Raw genomic sequence first — 19,939 nt, 5'->3', positions numbered from 1 at the left:
TAGATTGAGACATAAAATATAAAGTAATCACTTATCAAGTGTAGGTACCTCCTTAATCATGTCTTCCACTAGATGCTTCCTTGATGAGTTCTTCCTTCTTCAAGAGTGACACCACTTCCTCTTCAATATAAGGAGAGATGTTCCTCTTCCTTCAAAGATGTTTGAGATGTGATCCTTAATTTAATGTGAGGGAGATCACTTTGATTTTTATGATGATGAAGTGCTCTTCTTGCTTCCTTTGGTTTATTATTGTAGAATGTTGAGGCTTCCAAGAGTACTTCAAGTATGTAGAGTCCTTCTTTGTATGGAGATAGGTTCTTTGAGGTCTTCTTCTTCTTCTTCCAAGTGTTCTTATTTTAAGGTGATATGATCTTTGAGATGTTTTGACTAGTCCTCCTTGATTCTTTTAGTTCTCCTTGATGATTTTATTTCCTTTATGCTTGGACCTTATATATCATTATTCAATTGGATGATCTTCAAGCTGCCTCTTCCTTGTTGTTGTGACCTTAGCTCTAATACAATTTTGAGAAAACAAGGGAAACTTAGATTAGAGTGATTTCTCTTACTATGATAACTATTTGTGATGTTATTTTACTGAACTTGATGTAATTATTGTTATATTCTTATTTACTTGATTATTATAGTGTTATTGTCATCAAACAACTACCAAACTATGAATATCAATTGAACAAGAGAACACAAGATATAGGATGCTAGCTAGGGCCAAAACCTCTCCCTCTAAGAGGAAAACCCACAAGAATTCTAGGACCCAAGAAAAAGGCCCCTCTAAGACAAATTAAACCTCCCCTTTTATGACATCGTCTCTCATAAAATCAAACCAAGTCAAACTTTCTTCAAAATCTTTGCAACTTCTCCTTCGACCACAATTTCAGAGCTACAATTTTTTACTTCAATTTTCGACCTAACTGCAAAATCCCTAGCTCCCACGTGTGGGTGGAATATAGCAATATGGGTCTCCTTCTTCCTTGGCTCAAGCTACTTAGAATTTCAGCTTGAAAAATGGATCCTTTTTAAGAAAAAAATTAACTTCTTTAGGTGACCGTAATTTGGTTCTTACTGCAACAAAATTGATGCCCTAATTTTGCATGTGTGAGAGGATGTAGCCCAAAAATCGGATTTCAGAATTTTTTATTTTTCTCCCTTTACTTTCCTCTTCATCTCTCATCCTCTTTAGGTATTCTTCTTCTCCTTATCCCAATTTATTAGATTATCTTGGATTCTCTTCTAATGATGTCAAGTGCCTCTTATATATAGGCTTCTTGTGGGGGTCGAATATCCCTTCATGAGGCCAACATGTCTTTTGTAGACGACTTATTCTCTTGTAGGTGTTGATAGAATTGGATAACACTAACGTACAGGGGTTCTCCCAATGTGAAGTCCCAATTAGACCTCACATCATTTGGAGTAGGAGCCCCATCCATAGTATCAGTTCGACCACCATAACGCAAAGGTTCGCCTTGGTTTCAACGAATAACATAAGAGATTATATAAATATACCTTGAACAAGAAAGTAAGTTGACATTGTGAAACACCAATTGCAATGTGTAAAAGGAGATCTTCACGAATAGGATATGAGAGTGAGTCTCTAGAAGGAAGTAATAGTACTATCCTAAGAGAGGCACATAAGAGCATAAAAATATTTGTTAGAAAAATAGTTCACATGACAATTATTAAAGCGGATACAACACAAATTCAACAAGATGAGTACCAAATCCACTGAAATAGTTCAATTTCTCAGTACATATGAACACAACATATGCCATAAACATCCCAAGAATAGTCCTAAAACATTTGTGATACATGTATGAAAATGTGTTGGCTCATCGAATTTCAATTAGGTGAAATATCCAAGTACAAAGTTATAATGATGATGCACTAATTCTAGTAGTGGAACATTAACTCACTTCTTGCTTTTCCAAAGAATAATTTTCTCTCCTATTCCAAGTAGAGAAACCAAGACTAGCTCTCTAAAGATTTAAGCCTCCAAAATCCCTTTTCTTGAGTTATAAGGTTGCTTTTATAACAAGAGGAATGAACTTTCATCTCCCCTTGACTCTTGGTTTACCCTCATAACTCTTGGACTCTTGAACTTCCAAACAACTCTTGAACTTCTAAATGGCTTTTGGACTTCTCTATGTGATTTTGGGACATATATGACTATGCAACTCTTCATGTTCCACATATGACTCTTGGAATTCCACACATTACATTTTTTCTTTTTCTTGAGAATACATCATTACATTCAATATTATGATGTGGCATGACACATGGACACACATTGACTATTATAATGACACTTTTACAAGTTACAACTTGACAATGATGACATGGACTTCATGATGAAGTGGCAATGCCAAGTTGTCTTCCTTGCTACTTCATCTGGCACGTGTCATCTTCATGAAGGGTCCACTTTGTTCTTCTCCTTCACCCTCCAAAGTATCTTTGATCAATATCAAAATCATTTTAGTCATCATGGAATGTCTTCTTTCTGTCTCGGTCCATGATATGCTTCATGTCCCCATGATAACTCTCTTTTGTTATTCTTCCCCACACATGTTTCTTTATGATTTCTACTTGATATATACTTTTAAAATTACCTTTTTATTCCAGGAAGGAACTCCTACCAGTGAAAATCATTCATGATAAAGAAAAATTAGTCTTAAAAACAACTATTCCATCACTACACATCTCATGGAATGATCAACTCATGATAGGCCTATGAGAGGGTTAAAATAAGGAGGCTTGATTAGGAGGGTGTAATAAAACTCATCAATGGATTAGGAAGGATTCACTATTCATTTATACTATGCCATATATTATGAAGAGAATCTCTCCTTGGTCCAATGCAGTGGGGAAGTTGAAGGGGCAAGGTGTGGAGGCTTATTGCTTAAAGATGTGACATGCACCCTAGAATGAAAGAGAGGAAGACTTGGAAAGCATAGTTTGACTAGTCAAGGGCTGAGAAGAGGCTTCCTTTAGCCTTTCCTATTGCACCATGAATTGATGAGGAAGGGTCTAAGAAAGATTTGAGAGCAGAGTGCATAGGGCAAGAGAGAAGGATGAAGGCTTCGTGCTTCAAGACTGTGACATGCGTCCTAAGGGAAGAGGGAAGGATGAAGGCTTCGTGCTTCAAGACTGTGCCATGTGCCCTAAGGGAAGAGAGAAGGATGAAGGCTTCAAGATTCAATATTGCACCATGTAACTTTTAAGAGGCAGAGGATCCTTTCTTTTTTGAAGAGCACTTTTTTTTTTAAAGTGTGCTTCATTGTTCCAAAGTGCGCTTTTGAAGGGAGAGAAGGTCCTTGTTCTTTCGAAGTGTGATTTTTCACTAAGTGTTTGAAGTGAACTCACTATGATTTGGGAGTGCACTCACTATGAGTTTGGAGTGCACTAAGGCTTGGGAGGGCGCAATTCTCCCCAATAGTGACTTACTATTCATCTAGAATGCACTTTTCACTGAGGGAGATAGTCGAAGGCTCAATCACTTAGCCTAGGGAGTGCTAATGCACTGTTAGAGGGAGGAGACCTTAGAAGAGACTTAATGTACAATATTGATTATAATTTCATTATTGAGGCAAATGAATAGACCTGGTGAAGGATTGAAGCTTTCATAACTTGTACTGAACAGTAGGACAAAGAAGGGCTCGTAAATGACTAAGTGTGGTATCAATAGAGTAAGAAAGGGAAATGCATCTGAACAAGACTAAAACATAGATCACACACATGAATTATGCTGATACAAGACAAGTGAATGAACAATAGTCACACATTGAAATAATAGTAAAACAACACTTATTCTAAGTGCGACAGTTCAGACGAACCATTGCGATACCTAGAACACAAGTTACGACATACATTTTGACTGTGATAAAATGGTGTGCTAAGATATAGGAAAGTGTCTAGCACATATTGTAATGATATGTAATACCATTTAATACAAAGGTGTGACACATGCAGGAGTGAAAACAACAAAAGCAATGCCTGCGACAACAAGAAAAAATGAAAATGACACTAGCAAATGTGAATGACATGAAATTGACACAAGCTAGAGAGAATATTACATGAAAATGACACTTATCAATCTGAAAGCAAGTAAAAACAACAATCGTGAAAACAAAGGTGCACAAACGAGGTTTTTGGGAAAAATGATTGAAATAGAAGTACAATTGCAACCAAAGTGAGGGAGATTTTCTGTGGAAAGTGCGCACTAACTATTGACATGAATTGAACATCCCACAGTAATTGTATTGTTATACAATGCTATCCTTTTTTAGGTTTTCATAAGGAAAGTTTGGTCATAAGTTTATAAAAGTATTGAGCATGTGAATTTAATAGTTGAAACCGAGAAGGAGACTTAATTTTTTTTTGAAGCATCATTCAACCATGGACTAACCATAGGGTGACATTCCATAAGATCCTCAATAGGCTCCAAAATTCAAGTGTATGAAAATTTTTGGAGGGTTGTGATCGCAATGTATACACTTGGCAACACACTAGTAGAACTCCAACTTCTCTGCTCAGGTTTTACCTTTATGTGAAGGTCTCAGTCTAACAGGAATTATTAATCTTACAGATTACCTTGGCTTCCCCACTTAACCTAGTTAGAGACATAGTCCCCTCCATTCCCTTATTCGGTTAAAAACATAGCAAGGTTTTCCAAATCACAATTGTTTCGATCTAGGAAAGGGTAATATATAAATGCGAGTTCGAGATAATCAGAGTATGATTTTTAATCTCTAGTGCTGATCCTGTTAGCCTTCTGCTGCAGCAGGTTAATCATCTTTCATGATCGACATTTTTACATGCCAAATATGTCATACTTTCCTTGCTGCAATGCTCCATATTTGCTAGAGATGGCCATAGAAGTATCTATGAGAGTGTGCTAGTCTAAATGCCATTGCTATGTTCCAGTTTTGATGAGTAATCCATTTTGATCAGTTTTCAAGTATAGGGAGGTCCAAACAGTTTAATCTTGGCCTCCCTAGGTTTCAATTTCCCGTTGTAGAATATAGAGAATGAACATCTGTCCAAACTGTTTAATCTTGGCAGATTTGTAGATAGGTAGAGAAACAAGGGTGCTCAACAGCTTAATCTGAACCCCTGGATGCAATAAGTGTAGTTGTAGATAGGAGGACAGTAAGAAGGAAAGAACAAAAAGCTGGGTATGCTAGTTCAAGTGCACCCAAACTAAAAATAAGAGAAAATGATAGGTGAATAGGCCGGGTAGGTAGCTTTGTGGTTGCAGAATCATGTCTTGTGATCCATTTCATATTGTCAAGTGTTATATCTATCATATCACAAGTTGAAGGTGATTTTTCAATTGGAGGACTTCAAGAAATGCATGTCTAACTTCCCCTTCTCCCTCTTTCCCAAATCACTCACTAACTTCCCCTAAAGAGGTCAAGATTTGCTTGATACCTCTTAGATTCATCATTCTCCATATCATCTCCCTTGGTTAAGATCTGCTTCACTAAAGGAATGTTCAAACTTCTTCTATCAGTCATTTCCCCCCATTGATAGCCTAAGACTTCATTCTTAGCGCTTTTTCTCATCATTATCATATTAACTACTAACTTTATTATGTAACTCCCTATCTCTTTTCCCTTCCCCTACTAAAACTATCTATATAACTCCCCTATATACTTACCCCTTCCCCCTGGTTGAAAAATAACCATATATCCTTGGGAATTGCTAAGTTTATCTGAAACTCAGCAAGAACCCTCATTGACCCCTCTGACCATCTTCCAAATGCATAAGGACTCATTCCTTTGCATAGTTTCCCTTCATATGTATAAAAATCATCTCTTTGGCCTTGGTTTGCCTTTATAAGGCATGAAACCCTCTTTGGTCACTAAACCCCTCTCAAAACCACATCACTTTCCCCCTAAATGCCTTTGGACTCCTTCCAAGGCATAAGAATACAAAAACCATGCAAAAACCATGAAAAACCTTCAAAAAAGGATAAAATCCTCCCTTTTTTAGCTATCAGACCCCTTCCGATGCCTTAGAATCCATGCCAAACTATAAAGGAACCCTTCTGATTTCCCAAAAGGCTTGGCAGTTCACAAAAACATGGGTCCGATATAATAAAGTTTCATTTGGACCCCCTCCGATGCGATATCGCTATCAGGAGGGGGCAATGGCATATATAAGTGAAAATGGCTAAGTCTCAAGGCATGGGGCATAGTGCCGATGGGCCAGACCCGAAAACATATAAAGTGGACCGGTAAGAGTATATCGGGTCCGTGCAGTTCGACGATCACATATATGTCAACCCTCTGCCCCGCCGATTGCCGAAGTCCCGATATAATCACAGCCATCCATTTTTGGGCCCCATATCTGACGGTCCAGATCTTGTCGCGCGGCCCCCCACTTCGCATCGCCCCATAAACTGCTCCGATTTGGCGGAGCCGATGAGTTATCAAATGCAGTGTTAAGGGTTTTCGGGTCCGCGGACCCATTCCACTGTTAAAACTGCCGATTTGGGTCCCGTCGATGGGTCGGACCCGAAATAAAATAAAGAGGGCCTATATAACTTATCGGGTCCGATGGGTTTTTGGCGTTTTTATGTGGCAACCCCATGACCCCACCGATAGTGAATTGCCGAGTTAATCTCAGCTGCCCATTCAGGCCCAGAGATCAATGGCCCATATTTAATCGCATCACTCCTATATGGCTCCGACCAGCGGAGCCGAAAAGCAATAAAGCGCGACATAAAGGCATATTGGGTCCGAAAGGGTCCGCACTGTGTGCTCCTATATCCCGGAGCCGAAAAGCTATGAAGTGCAACATATAGTATTTCAGGTCCACTTACCCATTTTTACCAAATCCGCCGATATGAAAGCTCCAATGGGACGGACCCGATCTCCATAAAGAAAGGGCATATAAGCATTTCGGGTCCGCGGCATTTCGGAGGTTTTATGTGTTGGGACCAATGGTCCGCCTCGATGCGATTTAGCGCCAGCCGTTGGATTTGCCTTCTCGCGATCCAACGGCCAGGATTTAATCTCCGCTATAGTGCCGCTCCCGCCTATGTTTTTCACGAATTTTACATAGAAATTGGTCTTTTTCTGTGTAAAAGAAAAGGCGGCATTTGTTCATATTTTCACATATATGCCTGCGCTCGGCTCCCGATAAGGGAATTCATGCATCCCTAAGCTTTATGAGATCGCTCCAAGGCCCGATTTTTCTTCAGATAGCCAGTTTCGGCCTCGGTACAGTCAACAGCATACAAATCCTCCTTTTTGCGGCATTTTTTGCAAGGTTTAATGCTATTTTTGATCGGCCAAGCGCCGATTGTACCCAAAGGCCACGGAGGACATTAGCAGTAGTTATTTTTGCATTAAAAGGCAGAAGGGGGCGATGGGACAATTTAAAGAGTATCAGCGGTGAGAAAAGGCCCAGATTCAGTGCCAAAGTGTATCAGGATGCGACAAAGAGTACCAGTCCAGTTTTTCAAAGCAGATGAAAGCAAAGCAAGCCCAACAAAGTCAACAAAGTATCATTCAGCCAATAAGGCTCACCAACACTTCTTTTGTTGCTTTAAAACCACCTAAAGGCATAGATGAAGGATTTAAAGGCAGGTTATTGAAGAGACATTGTTCCCAGTCATATTTTTGGAGCAGCGTTGCTTCCTTAAATGTGCAGTTATCACACAGAGGACAACGTGTGGCTCAAGGAACTCTTTTAGTCCATTTTTGAAGCTGCAGGACCATGCGCAGCCCTAAAGAGCCATTTTCATGAGGCTTCTCCCTCATGAACACCTGTTTTAGATATTTTATTGCATTTATTTCCAGCACAACTTAGCATTAGAAGCAGTTATTGCACAGATCTCTTTTGAATCTGTTTTGATAGATATTTTGAGATATTTTCTCCCTTGAAACCTGTTCAAGGAATGTTTGTAAATATTTTCTATTTAAACCACCCTCTGCACTGTTTTAAGGGTTGGTTGGTCGATAACTTCCTCTAGACTTGCATTGTATTTTCTGAGAGTCTTTATAATCAAAGATCGCTGGAATGTTTGGGAGATGAACTGACTGTTGTGTTTTAATGTCTGAAGAGTGACTATGGAATCCTAACGCTTCTACATAGCCCAATAAGTGTTTCTTATCTCTGTTTACAGTTTATATGTGTTTATGCCATCATTGTTTCACTATCTAAATAGCAGAAAGAAAGAATAGTTCAGAGCTCACTTAGTTGTATTCTGTTCTCAATTTCTGTGATTTATCTATGTTTTTCCTTTGAATTAGTCCTAAATATGAATACTGATTTGCTCATATTTACACTAGTTCTTTCATATATGAATGTTGTTTAGGAATTCTTGATTTCTCCTATATAATGTTCATTCACCTTCCCTTTGTTAGCATAATGAGAGCTACTTAGTTTCCTTTCATTCACTAACCTTCATTCCATCCTTATTCCAGTTTGATATTGTTTTATGTGTAGCTATCCTGCTCTGTATTCCTCTTGTGACCAAGAAAACGCAACAACAAGCCTAATCCACGACTCCATGCCCAATGGTTTGAACCTCTCACACTATGCATCCCAACTCTGTTTGAAAGAACCCTCCATCCCACCAAAACTTAAAAAAAACCCCTGAACTCAATAAATAGCCTAAAATCATCATCAACAAAGCTAAATCAGAAAGAGAGAGCCCTCTCTGATTGCAGGAAGGCTAGGACCTGCAATCCAAATATTGGTTTGTGGTTACCTCGGCCATATCCTTTAAAGGAGCTTAAGGACAACCTAAGTGATAACATAATGGCGACTCTGCTGGGGAATATCCTCAGATAATTTCACAAATCAAGGTGGAAAGCTCCACTGGGAAGGAACCAAACCTTCAAAATTTTCTTTCTAACCCTTATATTCTTAGAAAAATCCCCAAAAAACAAGCTAGAAGCTGGCTCCCAAAAAGAATTCACGTTATACAAGGTCAAATCCAGACCCAAATCCCCCAGCAGCTTTTGAAAATCCCAATATAATCCCAAGGAACCTCAGGAAGCTAGAGCGAAGAGAGGATTTTGCTGATAACAGTCCTGAAGTAGTTCACCCACACTGTGGCCAAACCACTGTCAAAGTTTTATTTCGTTCAACCCCTAGTTCCCCTTGTTCTTCATCCACATCTCAAAGCACTCCTTCCACACCTCCATTCGCTACACATACTCCCATTACCACTACTACTCCCATTATCCCAGTTGTTCCTATTTTCCCTCTTATCCCTGTGAATATGGCTAACAGATATGCACCTTTGCAATTACCTGCTAATCCTGGAGCTATGCCTCAGGATTACCAAACTAAAATCGCATATTTTGATGGCACAAGTGCCTGCAAAACCCTTCAACATACAAAGAAAATGTAGGATTACTTTGAAATCTATGAGATTGACGATGATGCTGTGAGAATGAATATTTTTGTCCAAAGCTTGTCAGGTGATGTCAGGACTTGGTTTAGAGCACTTCCAGCCAATTCCATAGCAGACCCAGAAGCCTTATACCAGTCATTTATCAACAAATGGGAGAAAAAGAAAGACCCTTTGCACATACTAGCTGAATACGATACAATCAAAAGAGGTCCACAAGAAATAGTCTTGGACTATTGTGCAAGGTTCAATAGTGTTTATAATGTTATCCCACAAAACTTAAGGGCCCCACCTGACCTTGCCTTATATAAATTCCCTGATGGATTCGACCCAGATATGGCCTACCAATTAAAAGAAAGAGCCCCTAACAGCCTTGCAGACATGCAAAATGTGGCTGTCACCGTGGAGGAAAATTTAATTGCCAAAAGAAAAAGAGCTAGAACTGAGAGAAGAACCACCTTCAAGGAAGAGCCCTCAGCCTTAGATCAAAAGATAGATGCTATTATCAATGGCATGCACAGGTTGGGAGACAGAGTAGAGAGTGTTGAGAGGAAATCATCATGGGAAGGGAAACAACCCAATACCATAAGGAACCCAAATTTCAGGAAAACTCAAAATCCAAATGCTGGTAGGTCTAGCCCAGACCATGATATAAGACCTCCTTTCCAAGAAAACTATACAGAAGCATCCACATCTAGTGATGCCATAGAGGACAGTCACATGAACTTGGTGGATTTGAAGGGTGAGCAACAAATTTTTCTAACCCAAGAAGACCAAGATGACCATGAGATAAATCAATTTCAGACTAAGTCTGGTGAGTCTTTTGACTTTAAACAAGGCTATGATTCAGCTATTTATGAAGTCCACAAACAGTATAAGCTGAGGACAAGAACCATAGATGTGCCCGAAAAAGTTAAACCAAAGGAGGGCAAACAGCCCAACCAGATTAGAGGCAAGGCTATTATAACAGAAACAACTGATATAACTGTCCCAAACCCACACCAAGTAACTGTAGAGGACATAACAGACATACAACCTTCTATTGATCAGCCTCTGCCACCTTCTTCCTCGAAAGAGAACTTGAACAACACTCCTAAAAGCCTTCCCAAAATAGAAATATCGCAAGATATCACTCACCATAACATTGATAATCAAGAGGAAAACGCAGAAAATACACTTGAAAAGGGGAAATCTGCTATTGCCAACACAAAGACTGCATTGGAGAAACCATTCAACTTAGAAGCAGAAATAAGCAAACTTAAGATTTCTATCCCCTTATCTGAACTTGCAAAGCATGATGTGTATAGGCAACAAATCCAAAGATCACTGCAAATAACAGAGAATAGGGATGATGTTAGATTTTAGACTTCTGTGGGAGTTTTTTGATTCATTATCCGGATTAACCACAGTTCTCAGTTCATTATGCCAACGTTTCAAACCCCAAAGGGGGTCCATCATCAGGACAAATTTGAAAGAATAAGAATGAGAGATTATTGAGAGAGAAGAGAATGCGACCTGGAAATAAATACATGAACCCTAAATTCATAGATAAAGGCCGACATATAATTTATTATTTTCCAATTTATTAGAACAAGATTTTTATTATTTAAAATTATTAAATTTTTACCATAATTATTTTTACTATAATTAAATAATATATCAATATAACTTATATTTAATTTATATAATCTTCTTAATTTATATTAATTTATAAAATCCTTCTAATTTATATTAAAAGATATACCATCATTCATCTATACTAATTGATTGATGTGAATGTTTTAGATGATACACCTGAATTTCTTTTTGGTCCAGAAGTTGATGGCAAATCAGCACATGGAGCTGTTCTCCCCTTTTATGTCAGTTTGCACATACATGATAAAGTTTTACACAATGCAATGTTTGACTCAAGTGCCTCACACAACCTTATGCCCAAAGTTGTAATGGAGAAGCTAAACCTTGATGTAACAAGACCCTACAAAGATCTATTCTCCTTTGACTCAAGTCAAGTCAAATGTTTAGGCCTCATCAAAGACTTGTGTGTCTCCTTAGTCCAATACCCAAACAAGACAATCCTCATGGATGTGGTGGTTGCTGACATTCCACCAAAGTATGGCATGCTGTTGTCAAGATCTTGGGGGGAAAAACTCCAAGGATCTCTCCAATTAGACCTCTCCTATGCCACTATTTCAGTCTTTGGGCAACCAAAGAGACTGTATAGAGAAACACTGATGAAGTATGTGGTAAGTAGTGAGGAAAAGCCCCAGAATTTCCCTATCTATTCAATCCATTCTGATATGGATTCTTTTATTTTGTTTAATGATGAAACAAGTCCTCCAACTGATGATAAGCCTATGGCTTTAGTACAACAAGCGCACATCAATGAAGAATCGGTTGCACATACCCATGAGACTGTTACAACAGCCAATGCAACCAGCACACAAGAAAAACCTCCCGAAACACAAGACTCGGGTCTTCCCAATCCTAAAATGACTGAAACTCTTAATACTAACCACAAGCAAGAAATCACATGGTATTTAGAGTTTGATGGCTCTGTTAACAAGTTAGGAGCAGGGGCAAGAATATGGATTCACAATACACATAACAACCATGCAAAGGGTCATGCTTATAGATTGAATTTCAAATGCACCAACAACATGGCTGAGTATGAGGCACTCCTCTTAGGCCTTAAGCTGCTCAAAGCTTTAGGAGCTGCCAAAGTTTCCATTCTAGGTGACTCAGACCTAGTAATCCAACAAATGAAAGGCAACTTTGTTATCAATGATAGAAGGCTAAGAGCTTATAGGACTGCTGCCACTGCAATACTTGATACATTCACTGAATCCAAGCTTTCCAATATTTCAAGAAATCATAACATTCATGCTCACAGCCTAGCCACTTTCGCTAGTACATGCAAGCTTCCTTTGAGCCCAATCACCACTTTACTGCTGAGATAAAGCACAGGCCTGCTGTCCCTAACAATGTTAAATATTGGCAAGTGTTTGAGGATGATGCTCAAATCAACAATTTTCTTACCTTACAGCATGAGTTTTCAGGCCTAAACATTGATATGGATGCCATGGATGATCCACTGCAAGCAATAAACCAAATCCAGCAAACTGTAACAACTGAAACAGCTAGAAAATTGCTACAGCCAACCATATTTGATGAAGAAAACATAGAAGATCTGAAATAGATGCATTTGGAGGAAATAGCCAAAACAGAGGCCGAAATCATTGATTTAAAGGATAACTTTCTGCTTGCTGGCCTCACTCCACTAGAAGACATGTTTGATGGAAATGATGTGCCCAAAAAGCAAAAAATGCAGCCTATAAACACTGCCATAGAAGAATACAACATTGGAACAACAGAGAAGCCCAAAATGATCAAACTGTCTAAATCTTTGCCTCCTGATCAAAAGCCCAAATACGTTGATTTGTTCAAAGAATTCCAATATGTATTTGCTTGGAGTTATGAGGACTTGAAGTCCTATGACACCTCAATTATTCAACATACCATTCCCTTAAATCCAAATCAAAATCCCTTCAAACAGAAACTGAGGAGAATCAATCCTGTGCTTCTCCCTTTAATTGAGAAAGAAGTGAAAATAATGTTTGAAGCAGGAATCATAGCACCCATTAGATTTTCTGAATGGGTATCGAATCTTGTTCCCACAAGAAAGAAAACAGGTGAGATTAGGCTTTGTGTAGATTTGAGAAACCTAAACCAAGTCTCCCTTAAAGACCACTACCCATTGCCCAAAATGGACCACATCCTACAAAGAGTAGTAGGGTCATCTAGAATCTCTTTGCTAGATGGCTTTTCAGGTTTTAATCAAATACTGGTTCACCCAGATGATCAAGACAAGATAGCCTTTACCACACCGTGGGGAACATTCAAATATGTGAAAATGCTTTTCGGCCTAAAGAACGCAGGTGCCACCTTTCAAAGGGCCATGGACATTGCATTTTCCAAGGAGATCCATGATTTCTTGGTTATCTATCTTGATGATCTTACCCCTTTCTCCAAATCTGATCAAGAGCACCTAAGACATTTGAGACAAGTGTTCCTAACATGTAGGAAATATGGCATTTCCTTGAACCCCAAGAAGTCTTTATTTGGCCTTGAAGAAGGCAAATTACTTGGACATATCATTTCAAAAGACGGGATTAGAATTGATCCGGAAAGGATCCAAGCCATTCTCCAAATCCCATATCCAAGAAACATAAAAGAGCTGCAAGCATTCCTAGGAAAGATCAATTTCCTAAGGAGATTTATCCCAAATCTATCCGAGCTAATAAGACTGTTGAGCAACATGTTAAAGAAATATGCCAAGGTAAAATGGTCTCTTGAAACCAAGCAAGCATTTGAGAGTATCAAAGTTGCCTTAACTCAAGCCCCAGTCCTCACAAGTCCTCAATTTGATAGCGACTTTATCATATTTTCATTTGCATCTGATAATACCATAGCTGCTGTCCTATTGCAAAAGGATGACCAAGGAAATGAAAAGCCAATTGCTTTTTTCAGCCGAGCCTTAAGAGATGCATCCCTGAAGTACCAAATTATGGAGAAGAAGGCCTATGCCCTTTTTAAAGCAATCAAAGACTTCAGAATTTACATTTTATATTCACACGTGATTGACTATGTCCCAAATGTTGTCGTAAAAGACATATTAACCCAAGAAGGATTAGAAGGCAAAAGAGGCAAGTGGATTGCTAACATTCTTGAGTATGACATAGAAATAAAACCAACCAAGCTAATAAAGGGACAAGGTTTAGCCAAACTGATGTCCGAAACAAACTTTCAAGCCTTAGACATCAACCAACTGGATAATGAACAAGAGCTGGCGACTCCACAAATCAGTTACACCTTTTTGCAATGTCCATGGTATGCTGATATATGCTTTGTATTGTTAAACCTGTTTGCTCCCCCAGGATTGTCCAGGACCAAGAAGAGATTTTTAAGAATGAAGGCTTTGAAATTTTGTGTCTTAGATGGTGCATTATTTTGGAAAAATCATGAAGGCATATTGCTTAATTGTTTGACCATGAATGAAACTAATAATGTCATGAAAGAATTCCATGCAGGGGACTGTGGAGGACATCTATATTGGAAGTCCACTGCTGATAAAATTTTAAGGGCTGGTTTCTATTGGCCCACTTTGTTTGCAGATATAAAAAAGTTTGCCACCTCATGCCACAATTGCCAAATCTTTGAAGGCAAGAGAAAGCTGCTCCCTTTGCCTCTTAAACCCATCTCAACCGAGAAGCCTTTTCAACAATGGGGTCTTGACTTCATTGGAGAAATCCATCCCTCTTCCCCAGGCCAGCATAAGTGGATGTTAATAGCCACCAACTATTTCACCAAGTGGATTGAGGCCATTCCATGCAGGTAGGCCAATGACACCACCATTATCCAATTCCTTGAGTGCAATATCCCATCTAGATTTGGCTGCCCTAAGAAGATCATCACTGAAAATGCCGCTGCTTTCAAATTCAAAAAGATGATCAATTTTTGCCATAAATTTCACATTACCTTAGGCCACTCTACAACCTATTACCCTCAAGGTAATGGCTTAACCGAGTCATCTAACAGGAGCCTGATCAGTATTATCAAGAAGATCTTAGAAGAAAAAAAGAAGAATTGGCATAGAAAGCTCACAAATGCCCTATGGGCAGACAGATTATCAACCAAGAAATCCATTTGGATGAGCCCTTATGAGCTAGTATATGGCATGGAGGCCAGATTTCCTTCATCACTGGGCAATCCTATTATCAAGCTACTGCAAGAGATTCAAGCTGAGCCAAATGATATACAAAGGAGGATAAACCAAACAATCCATTTGCAGCAGACAAGAGAGCAGGTCTATGACGGAGCTCGAATTATGCAAGAAAAGCTCAAAAGGATGTTTGATGAGAGAACTAAGGCTGAGAATTTTTGTGTTGGCAACAAAGTTCTAAGGTGGGACTCACGAAGAGAAGACAAGGGAAAACATGCAAAATTCGATTTCCTTTGGAGAGGGCCATTTGTTATTTCTGCTGTTCAGGGAAATAACACATATTTCCTCAAATCTGTAGAGGGAAGCATTGCTGAAGAAGGCCCTGTAAATGGCCGTATGCTGAAGCATTATCATGATCCCTTTTGTTGAACATAACACAACTTTGTAAATATCTCTTTGTACATTGATATTTGTATATATCATCACTTTTGTTTATTTTGTTAAACAGTCCGATTGTTAGAGGAGCAGCAACAAAGTTTGTGAAGACACAGCCAATGCAAGTCCTCTATTTTTAATCTCTGTCTCTGCAGTCATCTTAGCAAAACAACAAGAGCAGCGCTGTCATATCACAGTGATTTATGTTAAAGAGAAACTGTTTGCAGCTTGTAGCCTTCAAGTCAACAGTATCAAAAAGAAAGGAGGATTTTCAGTTTACTTCAGCACCCTTTCAAAGACAAGAAAAGAAGAGCTCCAGTTTTTTTCCCTTTTTGTGTTTATTTCACAAGGCAGTGCTCAAGCAAAAGCGTATGCAATATCAAGCACGCAGAAGAAAGCAGACGATGCTTTATTTTTCATAGTGTTTCAGATAAGGAGGAGTGCTGCATTCAGAAGTTAAAGTTCTAGTCATTCAACAGTTAGCACAGAAGAAATTTTCAATTAACATCAACAACAGAGGATCAAGGCATTCTAACCTACTGTTCTTGGCTTGTCACAAGGAAAAGCCATCCCCAAGTGGAGCCACTGTTAGCCTCCTACTGCAGCAGGTTAATCATATTTCATGATCAACATTTTTACATGCCAAATATGTCATACTTTGCTTGCTGCAATGCTCCATATTTGCTAGAGATGGCCAGAGAAGTATCTATGAGAGTGTGCTAGTCTAAATGCCACTGCTGTGTTCCAGTTTTGATGAGTAATCCATTTTGATCAGTTTTCAAGTATAGGGAGGTCCAAACAGGTTAATCTTGGCCTCCCTAGGTTTCAATTTCCTGTTGTAGAATATAGAGAATGAACATCTGTCCAAACTGTTTAATCTTGGCATATTTGTAGATAGGTAGAGAAACAAGGGTGCTCAACAGCTTAATCTGAGCCCCTGGATGCAATAAGTGTAGTTGTAGATAGGAGGATAGCAAGAAGAAAAGAACAAAAAGCTGGGTATGCTAGTTCAAGTGCACCCAAACCAAAAAGAAGAGAAAATGCTAGGTGAATAGGCCGGGTAGGTAGCTTTGTGGTTGCAGAATCATGTCTTGTGATCCATTACATATTGTCAAGTGTTATATCTATCATATCACAAGTTGAAGGTGATTTTCAGTTGGAGGACTTCAAGAAATGCATGTCTAACTTCCCCTTCTCCCTCTTTCCCAAATCACTCACTAAATTCCCCTAAAGAGGTCAAGATTTGCTTGATACCTCTTAGATTCATCATTCTCCATATCATCTACCTTGGTGAAGATCTGCTTCACTAAAGGAATTTTCACACTTCTTCTATCAGTCATTTCCCCCCATTGATAGCCTAAGACTTCATTCTTAGCGTTTTTTCTCATCATTATCATATTAACTACTAACTTTATTATGTAACTCCCTATCTCTTTTCCCTTCCCCTACTAAAACTATCTATATAACTCCCCTATATACTTACCCCTTCCCCCTGGTTGAAAAATAACCATAAATCCTTGGGAATTGCTAAGTTTATCTAAAACTTAGCAAGAATCTTCATTGACCCCTTTGACCATCTTCCAAATGCATAAGGACTCATTCCTTTGCATAGTTTCCCTTCATATGTATAAAAATCAACTCTTTGGCCTTGGTTTGCCTTTATAAGGCATGAAACCCTCTTTGGTCACTAAACCCCTCTCAAAACCACATCACTTTCCCCCTAAATGCCTTTGGACTCCTTCCAAGGCATAAGAATACAAAAACCATGCAAAAACCATGAAAAACCTTCAAAAAAGGATAAAATCCTCCCTTTTTTGGCTATTGGATCCCTTCCGATGCCTTAGAATCCATGCCAAACTATAAAGGAACCCTTCCGATTTCCCAAAAGGCTTGGCAGTTCACAAAAACGTGGGTCCGATATAATAAAGTTTCATTTGGACCCCCTCCGATGCGATATCACTATCAGGAGGGGGCAATGGCATATATAAGGGAAAATGGCTAAGTCTCAAGGCATGGGGCATAGTGCCAATGGGCTAGACCCGAAAACATATAAAGTGGACCGGTAAGAGTATATCGGGTCCGCGCAGTTCGGCGATCACATATATGTCAACCCTCTACCCTGCCGATTGCCGAAGTCCCGATATAATCGCAACCATCCATTTTTGGGCCCCAGATCTGACGGTTCAGATCTTGTCGCGCGGCCCCCCACTTCGCATCGCCCCATATACTGCTCCGATTTGGCAGAGCCGATGAGTTATCAAATGCAGTGTTAAGGGTTTTCGGGTTCGCGGACCCATTCCACTGTTAAAACCGCCGATTTGGGTCCCGCCGATGCGTCGGACCCGAAATAAAATAAAGAGGGCCTGTATAACTTATCGGGTTCGATGGATTTTCGGCGTTTTTATGTGTCAACCCCATGACCCCGCCGATAGCAAATTGTCGAGTTAATCTCAGCCGCCCATTCAGGCCCAGATATCAACGACCCATATTTAATCGCATCACTCCTATATGGCTCCGACCAGCGGAGCTGAAAAGTAATAAAGCGCGGCATAAAGGCATATCGGGTCCGAAAGGGTCCGCGCTGTGTGCTCCTATATCCCGGAGCCGAAAATCTATGAAGTGCAGCATATAGTATTTCGGGTCCACTTACCCATTTTTACCAAATCCGCCGATATGAAAGCTCCGATGGGCCGGACCCGATCTCCATAAAGAAAGGGCATATAAGCATTTCGGGTCCGCGGCATTTCGGAGGTTTTATGTGTTGGGACCAATGGTCCGCCCCGATGCGATTTAGCGCCAGCCGTTGGATCTGCCTTCGCGCGATCCAACGGCCAGGATTTAATCTCCGCTACAGTGCCGCTCCCGCCTATGTTTTTCACGAATTTTACATAGAAATTGGTCTTTTTCTGTGTAAAAGAAAAGGCGGAATTTGTTCATATTTTCACATATATGCCCACACCCGGCTCCCGATAAGGGAATTCATGCATCCCTAATCTTTCTGAGATCGCTCCAAGGCCTGGTTTTGCTTCAGATAGCCAGTTTCGGCCTCGGTACAGTCAGCAGCATACAAATCCTCCTTTTTGTGGCATTTTTTGCAAGGTTTAATGCTATTTTTGATTGGCCAAGCGCCGATTGCACCCAAAGGCCACGAAGGACATTAGCAGCAGTTATTTTTGCATTAAAAGGCAGAAGGGGGCAATGGGACAATTTAAAGAGTATCAGCGGTGAGAAAAGGCCCAGATTCAGTGCCAAAGTGTATCAGGATGCGACAAAGAGTACCAATCCAGTTTTTCAAAGCAGATGAAAGCCAAGCAAGCCCAACAAAGTCAAGAAAGTATCATTCAGCCATTAAGGCTCACCAACACTTCTTTTTTTGCTTTAAAGCCACCTAAAGGCATAGATGAAGGCTTTCAAGGCAGGTTATTGAAGAGACATTGTTCCCAGTCATATTTTTGGAGCAGCGCTGCTTCCTTAAATGCGCAGTTATCACACACAGGACAACGCGTGGCTCAAGGAACTCTTTTAGTCCTTTTTTGAAGCTGCAGGACCATGCGCAGCCCTAAAGAGCCATTTTGATGAGGCTGCTCCCTCATGAACACCTGTTTTAGATATTTTATTGCATTTATTTCCAGCACAACTTAGCATTAGAAGCAGTTATTGCACAGATCTCTTTTGAATTTGTTTTGATAGATATTTTGAGATATTTTCTCCCTTGACACCCGTTCAAGGGATGTTTGTAAATATTTTCTATTTAAACCACCCTCTGCACTGTTTTAAGGGTTGGTTGGTCGATAACTTCCTCTAGACTTGCATTGTATTTTCTGAGAGTCTCTATAATCAAAGATCACTGGAATGTTTGGGAGATGAAATGACTGTTGTGTTTTAATGTCTGAAGAGTGACTATGGAATCCTAACGCTTCTACATAGCCCAATAAGTGTTTCTTATCTCTATTTACAGTTTATATGTGTTTATGCCATCATTGTTTCACTATCTAAATAGCAGAAAGAAAGAATAGTTCAGAGCTCACTTAGTTGTATTCTGTTCTCAATTTCTGTGATTTATCTATGTTTTTCCTCTGAATTAGTCCTAAATATGAATACTGATTTGTTCATATTTACACTAGTTCTTTCATATATGAATGTTGTTTAGGAATCCTTGATTGCTCCTATATAATGTTCATTCACCTTCCCTCTGTTAGCATAATGAGAGCTACTTAGTTGCCTTTCATTCACTGACCTTCATTCCATCCTTATTCCAGTTTGATATTGTTTTATGTGTAGCTATCCTGCTTTGTATTCCTCTTGTGACCAAGAAAACGCAACAGCAAGCCTAATCCACGACTCCATGCCCAATGGTTTGAACCTCTCACACTATGCATCCCAACTCTATTTAAAAGAACCCTCCG

The sequence above is a fragment of the Pinus tabuliformis genome, chromosome 8 (genome assembly GCF_031772625.1).
Source record: "Pinus tabuliformis cultivar Carrire ecotype Pingquan chromosome 8, CPIR1, whole genome shotgun sequence".
NCBI classification, from domain to species: domain Eukaryota; kingdom Viridiplantae; phylum Streptophyta; class Pinopsida; order Pinales; family Pinaceae; genus Pinus; species Pinus tabuliformis.
The sequence above is the reverse complement of the archived record's forward strand: the minus strand, read 5'-3'. Positions refer to the sequence as shown.